The sequence below is a fragment of the Lygodium microphyllum genome, chromosome 5 (assembly GCF_053477565.2).
Source record: "Lygodium microphyllum isolate KBCC chromosome 5, Lygodium_microphyllum_v1.1.10, whole genome shotgun sequence".
Lineage (NCBI taxonomy): Eukaryota > Viridiplantae > Streptophyta > Polypodiopsida > Schizaeales > Lygodiaceae > Lygodium > Lygodium microphyllum.
In genome coordinates, this window is record NC_141139.1 from 155389100 (window position 1) to 155414596 (window position 25497).

The following is a 25497-nucleotide window of genomic DNA, read 5'->3' on the forward strand; positions in this document are numbered from 1 at the left end:
ATAGCTCATTACTTTGGTAGTATCTCATGTATCCTACTTGATTTAGTAGAGGTTTTAGGGCTGATTTGCAAAGTATTACAATAGCCACATCTTAAACTAGATGGGATTGATTATAGTTATTGGAAGACCCAAATAATGATAGGGTTTAATGCAAAAATCGTAGGTTAAACCACTCAAAAATAGGGGTGCCAAACTCAAAAACATTGCAAACAAGGATTGGGATGAACTAAATGAGCTATGTAAGTCTACAATCATTTTACCACTCTCTAAGCAGGTTCATTACAATGTTGTAACTAGAAATCTGATTACATATGAGCTTTGGACACAGATTAGGAATCTTTATTACCAGCAGAGTCCTACATCTCAAATGTATTGGCTGAAATAGTTGATGGACCTTCGCATGAAGGAAGGGACTTCTATGTCTACACACTTGAATGAGTTTCACTCTATCATTGGCCATTTAGCTTCACGGGAGATTTAGTTCAAAGATACTTTACATCCTTTATTTTTGCTTGGTACTATACACCTGATTCATGGGACACTTTCTGTATGGCTCTTTGGATGTTAAGAGTGCCCTCTTGACTGAAGAGGTGAATAGAAAGAATGTGAATGCTTCCCATACATCACATACATTGCCTATAAGAGGCCAGCAGGATGAAAATGGCTGTGGTAGAGTCTCTAACAGGTCTTAGTCTAGGACATGTAGATAGTCTCGTAATAAGTCACATGGCCATAAGTCCATTCTTACTTGTCATTATTGTGGGAAAACAGGTCATATTCAGCCACTATGCCATAAAATGTGTGAAGACAAGTGCAAGGAAAAGGGAAAGGGTAAAGTGCAAGACAAGAATGATAATCAGAGCATTGTGCCTAGCAAGTCCAGTGTCAATATTGAGAATATTAATGTGGTGCATCTTGATATATCTGATGATCTTATCTTGGCAACTTCTTCTTTGGATGCTTCATAGCTGACTTATGCTTTGTCAGAATATATTCGGTGTCAGTTAATAGATGCAAGGGCTTCCTTTCATGTGACTCCTCATAGAGAGTGGTTTCACTCTTATCATAGTATGACTAGATCTGTCCATTTGGATAATGACCTAACATTGGAGATCATTGGTATTGGTGATATCTAGCTACATTTTAGTTCAGGCAGCAACATGTTCATTGTTCATGATATACATCATGTACTGGCTCTCACGAAGAGCTTTATCTCTGTGATGCACCTTTGGCACCTTGGATGATGTAGGTTATGTTGTCTCGTTTGGTGATTTCTCATGGAAGATTTCCCGTGGGAATCTTGTTATTGCACATGGTGCTAAGTCTAGTACCCTCTATCCTTTGCTTGTATCAAGGTCTGTTGACCATGTTTTGGCTATTGCTGCAATTCCACATGTATCTCTTTGGTATCCTCACCTTGGGCACATGTCTTTGAAAGGAATGAAAATGCTTACCAATTTGCAATATCTTTTGCCCCTAGACTATAAGTGTTTTGAGTCTTGTGATCATTGTTTATATAGTAGGCAAACACATAGTATGCATAAGAAGTTTGGCATGAAGTGCATGGGTGAGCCTTTAACTCTTATTCATTCGGATATATGTGGTGACATGCCCTATAGGTGGTACGAAGTACTTTGTCACATTCATTGATAATTACTCACATAAGGTTTGGGCTTTCCCTATCAAGCAAAAATCAGATGTCTTGTCTATCTTTCAACATTAGCTTGCTCTTGTCGAGAACCAATCTAGGTATAGGATGAAATGCCTAAGGTCAGATAATGGGGAGGAGTATGTCTCAAAAGCTTTTGAGTAATTTTGTGATGAGTGGGGTATTAACCGTCAATTGACTGCCCCCTACAACCCTCCCCAAAATGGTATTGCCGAATGCATGAACATGACAATTTAGGAGAGAGTCTACAATATGCTTAGCTAGATAGGCTTGCCCCAATACTTTTGGGCTGAGGTAGATACTACTGCTATACACTTGATTAACATGTCCCCTTACACTACTATTGATTGCCAGGTTACTAAGGAGGTATAAATTGGAAAACCCCCATCATATTCTCATTTGCGCATCTTTGGTTGTGAGATATTTTGCCATGTTCCCAAGGACAAGCACAATAAGCCAAATTCTAAGTCCATGAAATGCATCTTTCTTGGTTATAAGGATGCAGGAGGTGAGATGGGCTATTACCTATGGGATCTGCAAACTCACAAGGTTATCCGCAGCCATGATATCATTTTTCATGAGAAAAATATGCATAAGCAGCTTGATAGGTGGTTGAGGTACATAGGGTGATCTTTTAAGAGGAGCCTCCTGCTCTCGTATAGCAAGCTAGATAGCCTGCATCGCGGCTAATGCTCTAGTGGCCCAACTCCCACCTATTGCGCAGGATCGGCTTGCTTTGAGATGATCTAGACATACACTAGAGCACTTTATACCCTCCATAGATTATGTTATGGTGATACATGTAGGTGAGCCTCTCTCGTATGTTGAGGCCATGCAGAGAGATGATAATCACTCATGGGGCATGGCTATGTAGTTAGAGTTTGACTCCTTACAAACTAACCATACATGGAATTTCATTCCTTTGCCTAGTGGCAAAAGGCACTGCCATGCAAGTGGGTATACAAGCTGAAAAATATCCCTGGACGCTCCAAGCTTGCTTATAAGGCCAGATTGGTAGCTAAGCATTTCAAGTAGGAATATAGTGTTGACTTTGATGAAGTCTTTTCTCCTCTGCTCAAAATGATGACCCTACGCTTAATGCTAGCATCAGTTGCTCATCTAGATCTGGACCTTTATCAAATGGATGTAAAGACAACCTTTTTGTATGGGGACTTGTATAATGAGATCTATAGGTAGCAACCTAGGGGCTTTGAAAAAAAAAGACAGGGAACACCTAGTATACAACTTGAGAAAGAGCCTTTATGGCCTTAAGCAAGTACCTAGGGAATGGTACCACAAGTTTGATGATTTTATGCATTCATTGGGATATAGCCATAGTGCTATGGATCCGTGCTTATACATGAAGAAGGGTCGTGATGGCAGTCTTATGATTTTGGTACTCTATGTGGACGATATGCTTATTGTTGGGAGAGCTGATGATGAGCTAGATGCCTTGAAAACTCAGCTCAAGAAGAGCTTTGAGATGAAGGACATGGGACAGCAAGCCTCGCATATTCTTGGGATGTGTATCACGTGCAATCGCTCTAAGGGGCTCCTTTATCTACACAAGAGTATATCTAGAAAGTCATTGAGCAGTTTCATATGCAAGGTGGTAAGCCTATTGGCTATCCTTTACCCTCTCATGTGAAGGTTAGTCATGCTGATTGTCCACAGTCTAATTAGTAGAAGGCCGAGATGGCCAAGATCTCGTATGCATGTGCCATGGACATTTTGATGTATACCATGATAGCCACTCACATTGACATAGTATTTGCAATGGGAGTTGTGGCATGCTATATGGCTACACCTAGCAGACAGCATTGGGATGCCATCAAGGGTATTAGGAGGTATCTAACGGGCACAGCAACCATGTGCATATGTTATGGTAGCGAGGATACGGGAGTCGTGGGGTACACTGACTTTGATTATGTAGGACATGTAGAGAGTAGGAAGTCCACCTCTGGCTATGTCTTCACCTTTGTTGGAGGTGATGTTTCTTGGATATCCAAGGTGCAGAAATGCACAACTCTCTCTACTATTGAGGCTGAGTATGTTACAGCCACCACTGAGGCTTACAAGGAGGCTCTTTGGTTACTAGGCCATTTGGTGGTGGCGGACCTTGGTATTACTGATGTGATCTCTACATTGCATTCAAATTCTAAAAGTGCTATCCAACTAGCTAAGAATTTGGTATTTTGTGTGAAGACAACACACATTGAGACATGTTACCATTTTATCAGAGAGGTCATTGAGGACAAGTCTATTTACCTTGTCAAGATCTCAACTGACTAAAATCCTCTAGATCTGCTCACAAAAAATCTCTAGCGGAGCATTTTGCCCCCTTCAGAAGTTATGGGTATTGGATGAGATGACGTCTTTTCTCATCCTATTGTACTTATGTACATTTGAACTTTGTCACCTTTTTCTTGTTCTCTCCTCACTAGGGGTACATTTGCCTTTAAGTGGGAGGTTGTTAGGGGTAAGGGCGCATGTGCCTAACCGCTTGTATATTAGTATACTAATAGTACCTATACACCTATACATTGCAAATGGTAGGCTCCTATTATTGTCACTTCATTCTTTATTCTTTCAGTGACATTTGAATAAAGGGAAGGCCAATCACACATTGTGACGGTTGGAGTTCCCACATCTTGTGTCTCTCTCTCTCTTGCTCTTGCTCCTTCCACCATAGTGTGCGTCCACTCCAAGCTCACTCCCTTTACAACCACAACCAATCAACATTTTTATTGCTAGAAAAGCAATCAATAACTTTCATCTTCGAGTTCATTGTGTGCTCAAAACTTACAAAATTGGCTGGTAAATTTCATCTTCCATGTGCTTAAAACCTGAAAAATCAATTGGTAAACATCATTTTCCATTTGCAATTTCACTTAATAGCCATAGAACCTCACATGCTAAGGCTCTCTCTCTCTCTCTCTACCATGACTATGAATATCTAAGGAATTCATCAATCATATTTACTCATAGAATGTTACACTATGTACTTTTATCTACATGCATAGGTGCACATACACACACTCTCTCAAAATTTTCCCTCTTTTCTTTCTTAAAATTCACCTCTCTCTCTCTCTCTCTCTCTCTCTCTCTCTCTCTCTCTCTCTCTCTCTCTCTCTCTCTCTCTCTCTCTCTCTCTCTCTCTACATATACATAGGTATATATATATATATATATATATATATATATATATATATATATATATATATATATATATATATATATATATATATACATATATATGCCTATGGCCCAATTTCAATGCATCTCCTCTCTTCCATGCCTATGCATGTTGTCATTCGCCATTTCTCATTATTTGCATGTTGGTCTTTGTCTATTACTCTACCCCCAATGCTTTTGCACTATTTGGTTGGAGAGAGAGAGAGAGAGAGAGAGAGAGAGAGAGAGAGAGAGAGAGAGAGAGAGAGAGAGAGAGAGAGATGTGTGTGTGTGTGTGTGTGTGTGTGTGTGTGTGTGTGTGTTTCATTGCTTTCATTGTGACAAGGTCTCAAAACTCACACACTCTCTCTTTTTTTAATAAGACATGCAAATTGAATATCTATCATTGTTGAAAAGCTACAATTTGATGCCATAACCAAAATATATATAGTGTACTTGCACCCTCTTGCCTCCAAAACATGCCCTACACTAAGCTCTCACATTATTTAATAGGGTATTGCTTGCAGTAGCAAAAAATGAGCTCCACTACCTAGTTTGAAAATACTCATGATGACTCACATCTTGCGATCTCTTCTACCTCCCTATTCCTTGTGCTATTAGTTGGTATGAGTGTCACATCCTCTATGTGGCCAATCTTCATGCCATATCAATCTAGAACTTAGAGAGAAAACTGGCCACTTGGTCCTAGAGTCTTAGTTTTATTACCACCAATTGCATGAAGCTTAATGTTAATGTGTAAAGCATTGATATCAACATCCTTGCACTTCTCAGTCATGTCTTGGGTAGCAAACATTTATGGTTCTATCAACATTCACCTTCATGCCTCCCATCACTCGGACAATAGTCTCCTTCTAGAGAGATTAGTCATGTGCACAAATGTATCATTGAAAGAAGCAAAAATGTGTGCAACTCCAAATTAGAGTTTCCCCTCCCCTAAGATTAGGGCCATTGAGGGCGATAGTCTCCTCCTTCACCTCTTTGGTCTTCCTCTTCAATATTTTAGTAGAAGAAGGGAGAGGTAGGACCTTGGCAACTAGGGCAAAGATGAAGAAGATGTAGAATGCTTACACATAGTGCACCCCCCCCCCCCCCCCCCCAACATCATGTAAGATGGAGGGAGGGACATTTCAGTGTGTGACTTGGAAAGGGTCTCCTCCTGCAAATTGTTGATGAAAGGGAAAAGACCTCCAAAAGGCTGACAACAATCACGATTTGAACCTTCCTACATCATGCAAGAGAGAAAGAGAGAGAAGAGATAGAGAGGGGAGGAGACTATGGTCATTGTTCCAACCCAAAGATGGAGGTCACAATTCCAACCTTCTTGTGCCATGGAATAAAAACAAAGATGGAGGAGAGGGAGGAGGTAATGCCTAGAGAGAGAGGGGGGGTAATGTCTCATGAGCCATTATGTGGGGAGAGAGCAAAGAAAAGAGAGAGATAGGCCTCTCTTTTTAGTAAAAATTTTAAACTATTCATTTTAATGAAATAAAAAGTACAAAAATTTGTGAGAACTTCCTCAAGTTCAAGAGAGGTTTTGATGCTTTGGTGAAGAGAGGTTCAATAAACTTTTTAATAATATATAGAATAGATGAGCTCCCAAGCCTAGCTTTATTAAACCTTTTTCCAATCTCACACACATGCATGAGTATGCATGCACACACACACACACACACACACTCTCTCTCTCTCTCTCTCTCTCTCTCTCTCTCTCTCTCTCTCTCTCTCTCTCTCTCTCTCTCTCTCTCTCTCTCTCTCTCAAGTGAAGCTTGAAAGATTTTAGCTAGGGGAGAGAGGTCAAGAAAGCAACATCTCATCAAGGAAGGATATAGGAATATTATGGTGCATGAGAGGGAGGTATAAGTAGTATTGGGAACCATGACTTTGAACTTGACATTCCTTCACCCCTTGTGTTGTTATTTGTTGCCAATAGCCTACCTACCACATCACCTTTCATTCCCACCCTTTGCATTTTTGTGTTGCCCCGAAGTCATCATGCAACTCCACCCACCCCTATGTTATCCTCCCTCTTTGTTGCATGCATCCTTACTACTGCATGCTAGCCCCCCCTTAACGCTAGGTTTTTGCTACCAATCCCCCTTGTTGGGAGCTTCCCAACAATCATCATGTTTTGTCGGCCCATCCACCTATGCCACTTACTCTCACTCCATGTACTCTCCTAACCACACTGTTTAAAAAGGTGCTTGGTCTGTTGCCTTCAACTCACCAATGGAATTGCTCCAATTAGTACCTTTATTATTTTACATCACTCCCCCCTTCTTCTCTCCCTTATCATGAGCTTCCCGACAATCATCTTATTACCACCACATTCACCTATGCCACCTACTCTCACTCCATCCCCTCTCCAATCCACACAATTTAGAAAGGTGACTGGTTTGTTGCTTCAACTCGCCAATGGCAATTGCTCCAATCAGTACCTATATCCTTTTATATTGCTCCCCCTTTCTTCTCTCCCTTGGCTATGCAAAAGGTCACCATCAATTGCTTCCTTTCTTTGCACTAGCATTCTTTTCGAAAGAATATAGATCTCTAGAGCAGACATACAATGGAAACCTCTGGTGTGACAACAAAGCACTCCATGGGCACCCCTAGTCAAAAGCCTTGCATGTCATCAAAAGCCTAGCTCTAGAGAAGACACACAATGAAAACATCTGGTCCAATGTCAATGGTCCAATGTCAAAGCACTCCATAGGTGCCCCTAGTAAAAATCCTCACATGCCATTATCAGCTAAAAGGTAGAGCCCAAGTGGAAGCACGTAAGAGAAAGCAAGAGAAAAGCAAGAGCTATGGTGGATGAAGCAAGAGAACAAGAGAGGAAGAGATGAATAAAGTGATAGTGATGGGCACCTACCACCTGTAGTGTATAGATGTACACTCATGGTGTGTGAAGTAAATACAAGGTGATGTAGGCACAGGTGCCTTTACCCCCAATAACCTCCCACTTAAAAGCAAATGTGTCTCTAATTAGGAGAGAACAAGAAAAAGTGATCAAATTCAAAGTACATAAAGTATAACAGGATGAGGAATAGATATCATCTCATCCTACATTCATCATCTTCCTAAGAAAGGCAAAATATTCAACTTAGAAACTTTTAGTCACTAGATTTGTAGGATTCTCATTAGTGGAGATCTTAAGAAGCTCAATAGAATTGTCATCTACCACCTCCTTGATGAAGTGATAGAGCATCCCAATGTGCTTTGTCTTCACATGGAATACTAGACTCTTGGTCAATTGAATAGCACTCATAGAATCAAAATGCACTGTAGGAGTAACTATAATATCAAGGTCTACCACTAGAGGCCTAACCATAAGGCCTCCTTGTAAGCCTCAATGGCTACAATATACTCTATCTTAGTAGTACATAAGGTCATTCATTTCTACACCTTAGACATCCAAGAAACAACACCTCCAGCAAAAGTGAACTTCCTACAATCTACATGTCTTGCATAGCTAGAGTCTGTGTAACCCATGACTATGGTATCCTAATCACCATAGAAAATGCTCATATCTATAGTTCCTTTCAAGTACCTCATGATACTCTTCACAATGTCCCAATATTGCCAACTAGGTGTAACCATATAGCATGCCACAACTCCCACTACAAATGCTATATCATGGTGAGTGGCTATCATAGCATACATCAAACTTTCCATTGTAGATCCATAAGGGATCTTGGTCATCTCAACCTTTTACTCATTTGACTAGGGACACTTGACTTGACTAATCTTTACATGGAAAGGTAAAGGACAACCCATAAGAGGCTTAACATCTTGCATATGAAATCACTCAAGCACCTCCTATATGTATGCCTACTATGATAGGTAATGGAGTCCCTTAGAGCATTCACGTGATGCGCATACCAACAATATGAGATGCCTACCCCATGTCCTTCATCTTAAAGCTCTTCTTGAGATGAATCTTCAAAGCATCTAGCTCATCATGAGCTCTCCTAGTAATCAACATATCATCCACATAAAGTATCAAGATAGTAAGGCTATCATTGTGAGCCTTCTTCCTATAGAGACATGGATCTATATCACTATGGGAGTAAGACTGTGATAGCATAAATGCATTAAACTTATGATACCATTTCCTAGGTGTCTTCTTAAGACCAAAAAGGCTCTTTCTCAACTTTTGCACACTCGATGTTCCTTGCCCTTATCGTGAAAGCCCTTAGGTTGCTACATATAAATCTCATCATGCAAGTCCCCATGTAAGAAAGCCATCTTAACATCCATTCGATAGAGATCTAGATATAACTAAGCAACCAAGGCAAACACCAGTCATATTGACTACAAGAGAAAAGACCTCATGAAATTTAGCATCATGCTCTTGTTTGAAACCCTCAACAACCAATCTGGCCTTACATGTTAGCTTGAGGCATCCAAGGGTAACTCTTCAACTTGTACAGCACTTTCTTAATTGCTTAGGAAATAGTTTGGGGACTGGAAGGAAGAAAATTATCTGTGTAAATTCATGCATCCATATGGGTAATGCATATTTTCCATTGGGCAAAGGAATCAAATCCCATATATGGTTTTTCTGCAATGAGTCATACTCTGATTGCATGGCCCTCTCCGTGAGAGTGATTATCACATATGCACATGGCCTCCTCATAGGTAAGGGGCTTACCAAAATCTGTCACTATAACATAGTCCATGGAGGGCTCAAACTGATCATATCTCTATTTGACTATCTCAAAACAGGCTATGGGGCATGTGTATCATGTCCAATATCATGATCATGGGCCATTGGAACATGAAGTATAGGCTATCTAGTTGGTTGTATAGTAACAATAGGCTCCTCATGAAATATCACCCTACATACTTCAACTACTTGCTTAGACTACTTATGCATCTTCTCCTTATGAAAAGAAATATCATGGATCAAATGACCTTCTAGCCCCTACGGATCCCATAGGCAATAGCCCAGCTCACTGAAATCCCCATAACCAAGAAAGATTCATTTCATTGACTTAAGATCTAGCTTACTGCATTTTTCATTGGATACATGGCAAAAAGCCTCACATCCAAAGACTCTACGATGTGCATATGAGGAAGGTTTTCCAAACCATATTTCCTTTGCAATCTAACGACCGATAGCATTGCATGGGGATCTATTGATCAAGTCTATGGCAGTAGTAACTAGCTCAACCTAAAAAAGTTATGATAAGCTTGCGTGGCTAAGCATACTATGGGCTCTATCCTGAATTGGCATGTTCATGTACTCTACAATACTAATCTGGGGTGGCGTATGAGGGGCAATTTTATATCTTACTCATCACTAAATTACTCAAATTCTTTAGAGAAATATTCATCCCGATTATCTGAACTTAGGCATTTCAACTTCAAATTGGTTCTAAACAAGAGCAAGTCAATGTTGAAAGGTATCCAATACATATGATTTTTTCTTTATGAGATATGCCCAAACCTTATGTAAATAATCATCAATGAAAGTCACAAAATACTCTACACCACATTGTGACTGATAGAGCATGGGACCACAGATATCAAAATGAACAAGAGCCAGAGGCTCACCCATGTGTATAATGCCATACTTTTTATGAGAACTGTGTGTCTACCTCCCATAAAGACAATAATAACATGAATCGAAACATTTGTAGTCAAGGGGCAAAAGATACTGCAAACAAGAAAGCATTTTCATTCCTTTTAAGGACACATGCCCAAGGAGACGATACCATAAAGATATATGTGGTATGTCAACCACCATGGCAAAACATGGTTAATAGACTCAAATACAAGCAAGAGATAAAGGCTACCAACCTTGGCACCTCAAGCAAAGATGAGATTCCCATGGATAATCTTCTGTGCGGAATCACCAAAAGATACATGATATCCCACATCATTCAATTGTCCATAGCCAAAAGCAGGCTTTTGATCAAAGCCGAAACATGGCATACATCATACAAAATAAAATTGTTTCCTAGAAGCAAACTATAGTCTAGCATTACCAATGTCAATAATATACAATGCCAAGTAATTTCCTAGTCTCATAGAGCTTATTATGTTGCAATAGGAATGAAACCAATCCCTATGTGAGCAGTGATTTTTGACTCCGAGAAGCACTTAAAAATAGCCAAAAAATCAAAATTTCAACGGAAAAATAGACTTCGTCGAAGGAAGGCGGTAGCTACAATCAGTACGATTTTAAGCGGCAAGCCCCTAAAGTTCTTTAAAGACCCACTGAGCGACGGTTGGGAAATTTTCATAATTTCTCAGCATGTCATATGAGATTCTAGGAGATGCAACAGTGCGGGACTTCGAGACGAGTGTGCAAAAATTTTAAGCTTGCAAAACAGACACCGGACGCGAGAATGGGAGTGCCCGGGGTCCAAAGCCCAAAAGGAACTTAAGTGAAAAAGGACTTAAGGGATAGGGGGGTGTGACACTTGGGGTCTCCACCCCCCAAATCGATTTCGTGAGGGAAGGGGGGGTTTGTATACATGGCAGAAAAATGGCACCATACTCCCCTCAATGGAAAAAAAATGAGATGGGGGGCTGAAGGACAACCCCCCCACTGATTACAGCAATGATCTTGTGCTTCTTTACGCTCTCCATCACCGTCTCTCACGCTTCTAATGGCTGCCTGGATATGGAGAACTAGATCTACTCTTTCTCTCTCCTCCCTCTCTCTCCCCTCTACGGGTTGTTCATGCACATCATCTTGAAGGAGGAATTGGGAAGGAGATTGAAGCAAATGATGATGGAGATTAATGGAGATGCTAAAGATTGATGTGTAGCATGGAGTTGAGAGCAATGGAGGCTCTGTTCTCTGGTCACACAGTCATTTAATGCATCTCGGGTTTCATAAAAACACGGTATGACTATTTTTTATGAAGGAAATGAAACTTTTTTGGCATTTTATTATGGAAATGATGTTCTTATGCGATGAAAATTTGTGTGAGTGCTACTTACATTATGTTTAATTGATGTACATCGGAAAACTCTGATTTCATAATGATTTACATGCGCCATTTAAATCCTGCAAACCCGAAATGAGGTCTTTAAGGGTAAAATGATGATTTTGTCATTTTGGGTGGGTGAAATGTGTTCCTATGGGGAAAAATAGAAAATAAAATTGAATTGTAGTACATAAAATGATTGGCATGAGAAAATCAAAAAATAATAGTGATTATTATCAAATAAATGCATAAAAATAAGAGAAAATAGAAAAAAAAAATAGAAATACACTTCATAAAAATAAGAAAAAATACAATGAGTGTTTATGAATGTATGGTAGTGGCGGAGCATGAGGTTTAGCCTCATTTTCCCTTATCTTTTTGTCAAAGTTCGTGATTTATCACTTTTCTTACATCAAAACATGAGAAAATGAACCCGTACACCTATGCAACGGAACCAATACCTAAACATAGGGGGTGGGGTGTTTGAGTGATGCAATTTAGGTGTTGTTTATTGCTAATTTTACTGATGCATATCATAATATAGAGTTTGTTGTATTTTGATTAAGAGGATAGTAGCATGAGCGTTGTCTCGGTGCTATCCTTACATTGTCGCAACGAGTTACTGAATGAGCATTGGAAAGCCTGGTTATGCACGACGCATTTCTGATTGAAAATTATATTTGATCACATTAGGATCATCCATTTTTGCATGTGCATATCAACCATGGTATCAGAATATGAAGAACTGGATGCTTAGCACCTGTTTTTCGTTATGATGACCTACACTCGAGAGTGTGAGAGACAACCTAATCCGTAGGCTAGTCGATTGGGTTTCTTGGGGAATTATTTGGTAAGGGCACATGGTATCTCCTGACAAGAGGGAGACTGGTGGTATTTTACAAAATTTTATAAGCGCCTTTGCATTATAAAATGCACCTTTGCCTTCAACTTGACTTTTGCGATCGCCCTCGCACTTTTGGCATTTCCTCTTTTATTCCTTGCATGGCTGCATTTTTTTGCATTATTCAATATTTTTTCATTTTCTTTTTCCTATCTTGTATTGGAGTTAGCATTACCCCCTCCTAGAGGAGTGCCAGTCCCATGGCATTTGCAGGCCTTGAAGGGTGGCCGTGTGAATCAATGATGATGGGCCTCTTGGAGATTGGTCATGGAGAGAAGCTAATTAAATGATTGAGGTGGTGGAGACTGAGAGCGAATTGAGTGGACATCGGGGCCTTCGAAGTTGGTGGTTTGAAACATTTGTATTTACCTAAAAAGAAAAGAAGGTGCACTACCTAGGGGGTATGTCTACCTTAATGTGCGGTGGTCGACTAATCCAAAAACATGTCACAAGATTAAAAAAATAGCGTCACCTAAAGCAGCTCGTCATCATGATCAAGATTATGGATAGTAAATGGGCGATCACTTCATTAATAAAGTGTGTGCCTTGATTACTAACTAGCTTGATGGGATAGCCGAATCACAAGATCACTTGCTCGCAAAGGAACTTAGTCATAGTCCTAGCATCATTTTTCATGGTGCCCCACCTTCAACCCATTTTGTGAGATAATCCATCAATACAATGGTGTACTCTGGATGTAAATAGTATGTTATAGGGCTGATTGGCCCAATAAAATCAATCCCCCACTTTTCAAAGGGCTCTCATACTATTATTAGGGTCAACTCCATCTTGTCCTTTGACATTCATCGCAATGCTTCATGAACATAGCAACATCACAAAATAGGGTGGCCACCACAGCTGAGATTGCACACCTTGCATAGTATAGCACCTTTGGTGAAGTGTCCTCCAATAATTCCACCATGTGCTTCAACAAGCACATCATGCATTTCATGCTCACACACACATCTTCGCAATAACTTATCCTATCCTAGTTTCTATAGAGTTGGTCGAAAATTAACTAATAGGGCTAAATCTTAAGGATAAGGTGCTTTAGCCTAGCTTTCTCTATAGGTCTCTCAGCAAGCCATGCTCTAGGACTTGGACTATGTCATCTACCCAATATGGCATTAGATCAGCCCTGAATAGGTCTCTCTCACTAGACATGCCAAACATGTGCACATGAGGCAAGTTGTCTACAATGCCCTATCTAGCAACTTCTTCTATGGGTATACGCGACATATGGTCTGACATGTAATGTTTCTTAATCTTACATATAACCACATAGAAGTCGAATTCTAGAGGCAAAAGTACCCATCTAGCTATGTCTCCTGTAGTGCAAGGTTTGTTTACTAGATAAAGCAAAGCTTGATAGTCAACAAACAAGATAAAGGGCATAGCCAAAAGATAATGATGAAAATTCTTTATAGCAACTACCATGGCTAGGCCTTCCCTTTCCATTGTGGAGTAATTCATCTCTGTATCTGTGAATTGTCTACTCTCAAAGCTCATAGGATAATCAGGATTATGTTCACTAGGTTGGCACAATACAACTCCCACGGCAAACTTTGAGACATCAATGTGCACATCGAATGTTATGTTCCAATCATGGGCTCGTAGGATTGTGTGGTCATGAAAACCTCTTTTTAGTTCCTCATAGACACATTAGCATTCCTCAATCCACTCGAGTACGATCAGCAATTTGTAAACAAGTCTAGCAATCAACGCATAGTTAAAAATAAATCGTTGATAGTATCATGTGTGTTCCAGTAAGCACTAAACTCCCTTACAACTCATGGGTGGTGGTAAATCAATAATGACTCTAACTTTGGAGAAGTCAGTGGCAATGTCATTCTTAGACACCATGTCTGCTAGGATACATCCATGTTTTACCTAGAACTGGCACTTCAAGGCATTCAAGGAGATATCATATAGCCTACACTATTGAAAGACTACACGAATTTTATCCAAGTGTTCCCTCCAACTAGAGTGAATGCATAGGTCATCAACAAACACCTCCAATTCTAGCCTAAGCATATCTTTGAAGATGGCACACATGAGGCACTAAAAGGTATTTCGTGCATTCGTCAACCCAAATGGCATGACTATGTAGGCAAACCTACCCCATTTTGTTGCAAATGTTATCTTATGCCTATCATCAAGGTGTACATATACACCTAGTTATAACTTGAGAAGCCATCCAAGAAACTATAGGCCTCTTCTACCACTACTCTCTCAAGCATGTGCTCTGTGTAAGGTAGTGGATAGTTATCTCTCTTTGTCACAACATTGGCATTTTTATAGTTTACGCACACTAAAAATTTTTCATTCTTCTTTAGGACAATCACTATGGGTGATACCCAATCCATGTGCTTGATTTCATAGATAAATCCAGCCTTCAACAGCTTATTTATCTCCTCCTTGACAACACGTGGGTGCTTTGGACTCATCAAGTATGGTTGTTGTTTAACTGTTGTTGCATTAGGAGTCATCGAGATGTTATGGGTCACGACCCTTGGATCACCTTCTTTGAGTTCATTTAAGGACCAAGTGAATGCATCTATGTATTCTCGCACGAGAGTGATGAGATCAGCCTTCTCTTGCTCATTCAGGTCATTACTTATGAGCATGAGTCAAGGCTTTTTCCCTCCCCCTATCAAGTTGACTTCCTTGACCTTAGCAGGCTCCTCTATTGGTTCATTTGCTTGTCCTTACCTCTTAGCTCCTAACAAGATCACTACCCTGTCACCCTTTTTAAATTTTGTGAAGAACTTAGGTAGGTCTTGGGGCTTCCATTGTTCTTTGGCTTTCTATCCCTTTGGCTACTTTCTCTTTTCCGCCTTCAACCGCCTGCACTTTAGGTGGATTGGCATGTCTCCTTTGGTGCATTTGGTCTTAGGTGGTCGGGGTATTTCTGGGTTGCTCTCTGAGCTCGCTTTTGACTCAAAGTTACCTCTACTAGTGGTTGTAACTTTGAGGCCAATTTTGTATTAAGGAGTAGTGCGATACTTAGTTGAACTAATCCAGTTTTCTTGAAGTCTATCACTCCTAGGCAGTCCTCGCATTCCATTCTAAAGACTCCTCTTTTGATCCTAAAGACATTGGCTTTTCATGGCTTGGAGTCTATCTACTTGTATCTGTTCAAGTCCATGTCATACTCTATTATCTCAGTCTCTTCCTCACTTTCCCCATTTGGAGAGTAGCAGACTTCATACTCGTCATCTTAATCATTACCTTTTGACTACTCATCATCTCCTAGGTTTCTATTCTCAGTCCCCTTCTCATCCGTGTGATCAGTGCTCAATTGTACATTAGGTTCAAGTTGTGTAGCACTTTGATTCACTGCCACTTTGTCTTGTCCATGAGATCCTTGAGGGGTTTAAGATTGGCAGTTGGGTTACTACCTGCTAGCTCTGTTGTCAAGTATTCAAGGATCCCTTGAAGCTTGAATTTGTTAGATAGAATCTGGAAAGGGACAAGTGTTGCTAGAGCTCTTGGTCATCATGCAAAGTGGTATTGATGGTGGCATGGTCTTACCCTTCAACAGCTGAGATGTTGTGGCTTTATGAGATGCATTGGACATCCTTGTAGCCTACTTATAATCCTCTTCATCATTTGGGAATGGCAGGTTGATGGTGGCTAGCACATGCATCCAATCCCACTCATCCTTGGGGCAAGGGATATACTTTGTTAATGGCAAGTTGATGGTGGCTAGCACATGCATCCAATCCCACTCATCCTTGGGGCAAGGGATATACTTTGTTAATGGCATGTAAGAATTCATAACCTATGAGTCTCCTTTCAAGATAGTAGAGAAGGCATCTAGGTCAACTCGCATGGTCTTTTAGGTATCCATCTCGACTCTTACAACCTCCAATATGTTGCCTAAGGGTATGAGACCATTGCCCCAATCTTCTATCACTCATGTGTTTCGCATCTAGGGTTAACCTAGTAGGATGTCGTAGTCCACTCCCTTCATGACTATGAAGTTCATTGAGAATTGTACTCCCACTATCTTCAAGGGCCAATCTTTCAATACCCCAAATGGTCTAACTTTCATCATGTTGGCCAGTGTGACATTAAACATTGTTGTCTCCACAGGTGGATTACCCCAAGCGTACATGACTACATGGCTAAGTATGCTGACTCCTGCTCTCTTGGGTCTATGATTCCCTTTTTTATGGCATCCCTTAATGTATGACAAGTAGGACTGCATGCATTTTCATGCCTTCCTCCTAGAAAGCATTCACATGTAAGGGCTTAGGCAATGATTTTAGATTCAAGCTAGGTATCTGCATGGTTGCATTGTGGTCGGCGGGCAAGTTGATCCCTCCAAGCTAGTTTGGTCTTTCTACCCATTACTTCAACACTTGCCATAAGGTTGGATTCTATCTAAGTAGTACTCCCAAAGGTAAAGTCATAGGGGCCGATATTAATGTTATGAGAAAGTTTCCAATCATCTACTTTTTGTTAGTCTCTACGCTCTTTTGCCAATGATCTTAGGCAATCTACATACCTATGGCATCTAGGCTCTATCTATGTAGTGCTATGTGGGGTGCGGATGTGTTTCATGATCTTTACCAAGTAGGTGAGACCGGTGTGCTCATGCTAGAGAGTTCATCGATCTCATCTTTGATAATGGGTTCTACATCCTTTAGGTGCACTGTCACCCATTCCTTAACCTTATCAACCACTTCTAGTTAGTGTCCCAGATCAAGATATTCTCCAATCTTGGCACTTCAATTTTCTATTGCCTTAGAAGCAGATATCTCTACTTCTGCATCTATGACTTGCTTCACCTTTGATAACGTGGTGGCACTATCTGTCATAAGCATAATCTTCAACTTAGCCCTCTTTCCCCTTCTTCTATGCTTTTCTTCCCTATTGAAGCTATGTCAAGGTTGCTAGGTCTAGCTAATGAAATACTGGCCTTCTTTGCATTTGCTCGGGTCATGACATTCAACAAAATTGGCATGGCTTCACCATCAAGTGTCTCAACTCTGAACATCCCCAATGGTATGGATGGCATGATAGCCAAAACTAGTGGAAGGTTTCCACCTAGGATACTTGGCGTACATGTGATCCCACACTCAGGGCATCTCAAGTCTTGTCTTTTCTCAGTTGGCTTGCTCCCTTTTTGGGCATCAAGATTAGATGTGCCCTAGCTGACTGCAAGTCCAGCATCTTGGTTTGACCCTCGTAGACCTCTATCTCTTCTCTTGCCCAATGGCATCACCAGCACTAGTCTAAAATCCATCGAGATGGGATTACCTTTTTCGTTGTACAAGATGTAAGGGTTCACGCATGTTTTGTCCTCGTTTGACTCCTCTATGTAATGTATCGAAGCATTGCTCTGTGGATGGGTCACAATGGGTCCAGGTGGTCTAGGTATCCTTGTGGGGTTGATATCCATCGTAGGGACAGCTGACTTTGAATCATTGGATGTTGGTAGGGCTAGTGAGCTCCCCTTATAAAATGTTGTAGTCTATTTCCTAGGTAGTAAGGCTAAGTGTATGGCTGTGAGTATGGCAATCTCTTCAATAATCGACAATGCATTACATCGTGGCCAAACCTGCCACAGTTGGCACAAGGTCTGGATCTAAGATCTATGCACTCAACCTAGGAGGTGATTCCCTCCACAATGCATGCATTGCACATGAGGTCGGTTAGGTCTCCTTATCATCTCTTGGAGCTTGGCCAACTCTAGCTTTACGTCTGCCAATTCCTGGCTCTGGTCGACACTCTTTCCCTTGTCTTGGGTGCTCTAGCTAGATCTTTTACTAATGATCATAGCTCTTTCTAAGGTTCTAAAGGTAGTGATGTCTTAGTTTGTGGGTCTTGAGCTTCTCTCCTTGAGGAAGTCATCCACTCATATGCCTTCTTTGAAGACCCTAGCTAGCACGTCCCTTTGCAGGTTTGAGTTTGTTGAGATTCAAGCTCATGATCATTGTCATGGACTCTATCTTGACAGCTATAGTCTTACCTATCATCACCTACTATATGTGATGTAATAAATGAGTTAGAGACTCAACTATAGTTAGTGACATAGTCAGTTTGTGACTTGGATTCTTATGTAGTATGTGGGTTTCTCTCAATGATTGTGTCTTTCTCTCTCCCTCTAAAACTTTGACATGGTATCAGAGCCATGAAGCAATGAAACCTTGAGCTTATGAGCATGGCATTGGAGTCAAGAAAGTCAGAGCTTAAAGAGGAGAAGACTAAAGTGGATCTGCAAGAAAAGGAAACCATAGCCAGCACTTGAAAGGTATGCATCAGAGTTGGAGCTCTTGCAACTACCAGAACTTGTTGATGCTTGCATAGATGATCAATGGCATGTGTTAGAGCTTGTCAATGAGCTCATTTGTAGTAGATTAGAAAACATGATGCTCAGAGATTGCGCATGTTTCTCTTGAGGGTGTAATGGGCAGCATCAACCATCAAATGCCATACTTTAATGCTCAAGAATGGAGATCAATGTTACGTAAAGTTAGGCAAGCATTATCTAAGTGTTAAAACATTGTGGTTGCTAGTTAAAAACCAAATTTGAAGACATCAATAGGCTGCTTGATTAGGCCTGGAACTGTGCCTATATGTTGGCCATTTACTTTTGCTCAAAGTCAGACTTGGATAGCCACCAACACACTCCACGCTAACAAACAACTTGTCAGGGATTAAAGAAGACCCCATAACATTGATATTGAGGCTCTCAACTCATTTGTGGAATGATTGAGTCAAATATTGGCTGTAAAATAGAGCAAGTATGTTGTAGTTATACAGGGATAGCATGCAACTACTTGCCTGTAGCTCATTGGAAACTATATTGAACTCTAGTGTGCCTACTTATGGTTGACAATGTATATGCCCTTACTCTCATCCATTTTGGCATGGTTCTAGAGTGCCTAGTGCTTAATTTTTTTGAGAAGTATAACAAGCTAAAATCTATCCCAAAAATGGACAACACATATTTTGTGGTTTGCTGAAGCCTCTTGGAGCATTGGTTGGCACATGTAGGTGCTTGGATGTTGATGCATACATGTCAAAAGGTTTATGAACTGAAGTGAGTATTGAATGCTCAAATCTGGAAAGTTTTTAACCACTAATTTTGTAGTGAACTGGTTGTTTATAGCATATGAAGAGTGTGTCTAACATTGCTATAGCTCATATGAATCACTATTTATGCTCCTACATACCCGTATTGAACCCTAGAGGTTATGGTGTATGTCTCGGATATTTTGAGGTAGACTTGAGCGGAAAATACTTCAGTTTATGCATAGAATTTATTATTGATTGCTCACATACTATTGTCTATCATAAGTTTTGGAAGATATCTACATCAACTATATGCTGCAAATGCTATCTACTTGGCATGCTATTACATCTAGATGTTCTACTACATGATTGGGGATGTATTTGACATGCATGTAAGCTAAAACACACTGGTTACTATAGATATTTACTGTTATAGGTTCTTGGACTGAAACTATCATACACAACTGAGTGGTTTGTAGAGAGTCGGGCATTTACAAGTTGTATACGGCACTGGATACCATAGTTGCAAATATGGCAAATGCTCAAGGCACTAACAATATCACTCAAATTGTGGGAGAGAAGCTTGATAATAAAAACTTTGCTTTGTGAAAGTTTAGGATGCAAAATTTATTAATTAGCAAAGGCTACTAGGATTTGTGTACGAGGGTTGAAGCAAAACCTGAACTGCTTGAATGGAATTCGACTCATGATCAACTAAGAGCTCATCAATAGTGGTTGGAAAGAGCAAGCAAATTGTTACACTGGTTCTCATTATGCATTTTTTATGTGATAGCTATGCAAATTACAAGATGTTAGTCCCCAAAAGATGCTTGGGATATTCTCATGAAGAATTATGGTAATGTTACTCATGCAAGGAAGATACAGCTAAAGCAGCAATTTAATAATATGTCTAGAAACGGCAAGAGCATTCAAGCTTATATGACATAGATAAAAACCATAGTAGATCAACTTGCTACTTTTGGTTCTAAACTCTCAGAGGATGACATGATTGTAGTTACATTGAATGGATTAGGCAAGGAGTACAAATCATTTGATACTTTGATTTCTGTGAGAGCAGATCCCCCTGATTGGGATGAATTACTTCCATTGCTACTACATGAGGAAGCCAAGATTGGCTTGAATACAGATTTGAGTACCTCTTAAAGAGTAGAGATATTATCTTTTACTCTAGTCACCGAGCTACATGAGGTAGAGCTCATGGAGCCTTTTGAGGTTGTGGGGACACTCGGAATACATATGGACAATAACAACAAAATGCATGGCAAAGCTCAAATGTGTAAGGACAATGAGGATCTGGAGCCTTTAGAGGCAAGGGAGATAACCTAGAGGCAAAGATAGCTCTTGGCAATCAGATGACCAGCCTAACAGGGATAAAGGCTACGATTCTTGTGGAAGATATGGACATATAAAGGGTTGTCATAAAAAGCAAGCAAATATAAAGGTAAAAGGTAGACAACCTGGAAATTATGCATCTTCCAGTGGTACACATGATGATTAGGGAGATAGATTGTTTGCTATGCAACATGTTTCTAAGAATACATCTAAGCAAGGCAAGGATGTCAAGTGGTATATAGACTCAAGAGCATCTAATCATCTGACTCCACATGGTGAGTGGTTTAATGAGCTAACAGCAAGTTCCCATGGACATGTATGCACTAGTGATGACATAGAGTGTGATATTAAGCATACAAGTGTGGTTTTGCTAAGCATGCCTCTAATGGAAAAAATAAGGTTCTATATGATGTACTACATGTGCCTTCTACTAAGAACTTATTATCAATTGGAAAAATGGAAAAATAGAATCTACAAATCAAATTCAACAAAGATGGCTGCTTTACTGAGGAACGTGGAAATGGTTGCAAATTGATTGCTAAAGGCAAGAGAGATGGCAGAATATTCACTTTGGATGCATCTATCCCTAAATTGAAAGCAGCCATGTTTGCCCATGATAATGGAGCAGTTTAGAATGTAAAAATCTCACACAAATGCATTGGTCATGTCAATATTCAGAGGCTAAAAGATATGCATCAAAAGTAGGTTGTACTTGGTCTACCAAATTTTTACACTGATCTAGGACATGTGTGTTCCACCTGTTAGTTTGGGAAACAAGTAAGGTTTCCATTTATGCGGCATGTTATTCTCGACCTTTGTAGTTGATACATTTAGATGTATAATGCATCTTTTGGTGGTGCCAAGCATTATGTGTCATTTAACCCTGGATAAAAACAAACGAGAGGGGAGAGAGATGAAGCACTCAAGAGTGTGCACACACACCAAAGCAACATAGAGAGATAGTACTAAAATTTTCATCTTCTTCTTTCTTCTTCTTCCACACAAAACAACTAATTCTACAACATGATAAAAGACTAGTATGAAAGTACCACATAGTAAGTACACGTAGTCACTAAGTGTGAACCCACTTGGAAAAAGGAGGTGTCACAATAAATGTGCCATAACCAAGGATGGACTAAGTGGGTGTAGTCCAAATGTAGAATCAATGGCATATCTTCATGTCAATCACCTAACACACCAATGGATAGTATTGTGTCACAACACCAAGGAACCTATTGTACAATTGGGTACTAATCATGAACGAAAAGAAGGCTAAGAGTGGAAGCCTAGGAAATGATGAGCAATCAAAATATGACAATTCATTCGATGAGTACAAAGACTGCTACTCTACAAATGAGAAAATTGAGGAAGAGGCCGAGACCATAGAGTATGATACATACAGTCACTCGTGAGAAAAGTGAGAAAGAGGCTGAGACAATAGAGTATGATACAAATGATTGAGTGATTGAACAGATACAAGTGGTCTCCAAGCCATTGAAAGCCAACATCTTTAGGATAGAAAGAGGAGACATCAGGGACAGAATTCGACTTGGTTGGACCACCTAGGTGTAATAGAGTATGAGCAAGCCAGATTAGTTCAACCTAATACCACACCACTCTTTAGAACTAAATCGGTCTCAAAGCTACAACCACCAGGCGAAACTCCTTCTAGTGAAGGTTGTGATTTTAACTCCGAGTTGTCAGAAGTAAGCTTCAAAAGTGACCCGAAAATTCCCGACCACCTAAGACCAAGTGCACCAAAGGGGACCTACTAGTCCACCTAAGGCATAGATGGTCAAAGGAGGAAAAGAGAAGGCAATCAAAGGGATCAAAAGCCAAAGAGAAAAGGAAGCCCTAGGATCTACTGAAGCACTTCACAAAGTTCAAAAAGGGTGACAAGGTAGTGATCTCGCTAGGAGCTAAGAGGTAAGGACATGCAAGCAAACCAATAGAAGGGCTCACTAAGGTTCAGGAAGTTAACTTAGCAAGGGAAGGGAAAAAGCCTCGACCCATGTTTATAGCAAAAAATCTGACTGAGAAAGACAAGGCTGATCTCATCGCTCTCCTACGAGAGTACATGGATGTGTTTGCTTGAACTAAAAGGAGTAGATTCGAGGGTCATGACTCATAACATCCCTATGACTCCCGATGCAACACCAATTAAGTAACGACCATATCCGATGAATTCAAAGTGCACACATGCCGTTGAGTAGGATATAGATAAGCTATTGAAGGTTGGATTCATCTATGAAATTGAGCACATGGACTGGGTGTCACCTATAGTATTTGTCCTAAAGAATAATGGAAAGATTCGAGTGTGTGTGAATTATAAAAAGGTCAATGTTGCAACTAAGAGAGACAACTATCCACCACCTTACATGGAGCACATACTCGAAAGAGTAGTAGGAAAAGAAGCCTATAGTTTCTTGGATGACTTCTCAGGCTACAACCAGGTGCAAGTACACCCTGATGATAGACATAAGATAGCATTTGTGATCAAATGGGGCGTATTTGCATAGTCATGCCATTTAAGCAGTTGACAAATGCACTAGCTACCTTTCAGTGCCTCATGTGTGCCATCTCTCAAAGACATGCTTAGGTGAGAATTGGAGGTGTTCATTGATAATTTATGTGTCCACTCCAATTGGAGGAAACATCTAGATAAACTTTGCATAGTCTTTGAGCAGTGTACATTGTATAATCTCTCCTTGAACTCCCTAAAGTGCCAACTCTAGGTAAAACACATATGTTTCCTAGGGCACGTAGTATCTAAGAATGGCATTGCCACAAACTTCTCCAAAGTCAGAGTCATTATCGATTTACCACCACCCATGAACTATAAGGGAGTTCAGTGCTTCTTGGGACACTCAGGGGTACTATTAGCAGTTCATTCTAAACTATGCATTAATTGCTAGACCCATTTACAAATTGTTGATTATATTTGAGTGGATTGAGGAATGCCAATGCGCCTACGAGGAACTAAAGAAGGCTATTATGACCGCATTGATCATACGAGCCCCAAATTGGAACATAACATTCCACATACACATTGATAAATCAAAGTTTGTTGTGGAAACTAGTTTGTGCCAACCTGGTGAACATAATCTCAATCATCGTGTGAGCTTTGCTAGCAAACAACTCAAGGATACGTAGATGAATTACTCCATAATGCAAAGGGAAGGTCTAACTATGGTGTTTGCTATAAAGAAGCTTCTTCATTATCTTTTCGTTGCACTCTTTACCTTCTTCATTGACCATCAAGCTTTTCTTTATTTGGTGAAAAACCATGTGTTATAGGATGCATAGCTAGATGGTTACTTCTACTTCTAGAATTTGACTTCTCTATGGTTTTATACAAGGGTAAGCAACATTACATGGTAGACCATATGTCCCGCATACCCTCATGAGAAGCTGCTAAATAGGGCATCATAGATAACTTACTTAATGCACACATTTTCAACATGTCCAGTAAACAAGACCTATTTAGGGCCGATCTAACACAATATTAGGCAAAGATAACATAGTCCAAATCCTAGAGCATGGATTGCTTGAAAGTCTATAGAGAAGGCTAGGCTAAAACGCCATATCCTCAAGATTCATCCCTATCAATTAATAGTTGGCCAACTCTATAGGCTAGGACAAGATCCATTATTGTGAAGATATGTGTGTGAGCATGAGATGCATGATGTACTTGCTGAAGTGCATGGTGGAATTGCTGGAGAATACTTCAGCAAAGATACTACAGCATGCAAGGTGATGCAATCTTAACGTGTGGTGGCCCATCCTATTCTATGATGCAACTAAGTTCATGAGAAGCATTGCAATGAGTGCCAAAGGACCAAAATCCCCATTCGTAGATAAGATGGAGTTGACCCAGTAATAGCACAACAACCATTTGAAAAATAGGGAATCAACTTCATTCGGCCGATCAACCCCACAATGCAATGCTCATAGGTGAAGTACATAATTATAGTGACACACTATCTCGTGAAATGGGTTGAAGCTCGGGCCACCAGAAAGAATGACTCTAGGACCACAACTAATTTTCTTTGGGAGTAGGAGATCTCATGATTCAGCTGCCCCAACAAACTAGTTAGTGATCAAGGCACGTACTTCATCAATGAAGTGATTGCCCATTTACTCTCCACCTTCTTGATCATCCATAGGGAATCCTCACCATACTACCCTCAAGCTAACAATCAGGAAAAATCCACAAATAAGATCCTAGTAAATGTCATGACTAAGGCTGTCTCCCCACCTCATGCACTGATTGGGACAATAAGCTCATGGCAACATTATGGACCTATAGGACAACTTATAAGATAGTCGTAGGGCAAACACCATTCAAACTGGCCTATGGTACTAAAGCACTCCTACCATTGGAATTCTTCATTCCAAGCTTGAGAGTGGCA

The 25497-nt window shown here is 40.2% G+C and overlaps 1 pseudogene; it reads right to left on the minus strand.

The window, feature by feature from the left end:
* Nucleotides 1–5408: 5408 nt before the first annotated feature.
* The window catches only part of LOC148036567 (small ribosomal subunit protein uS11y pseudogene), a 30164-nt pseudogene continuing 10075 nt past the window's right edge, over nucleotides 5409–25497 (minus strand).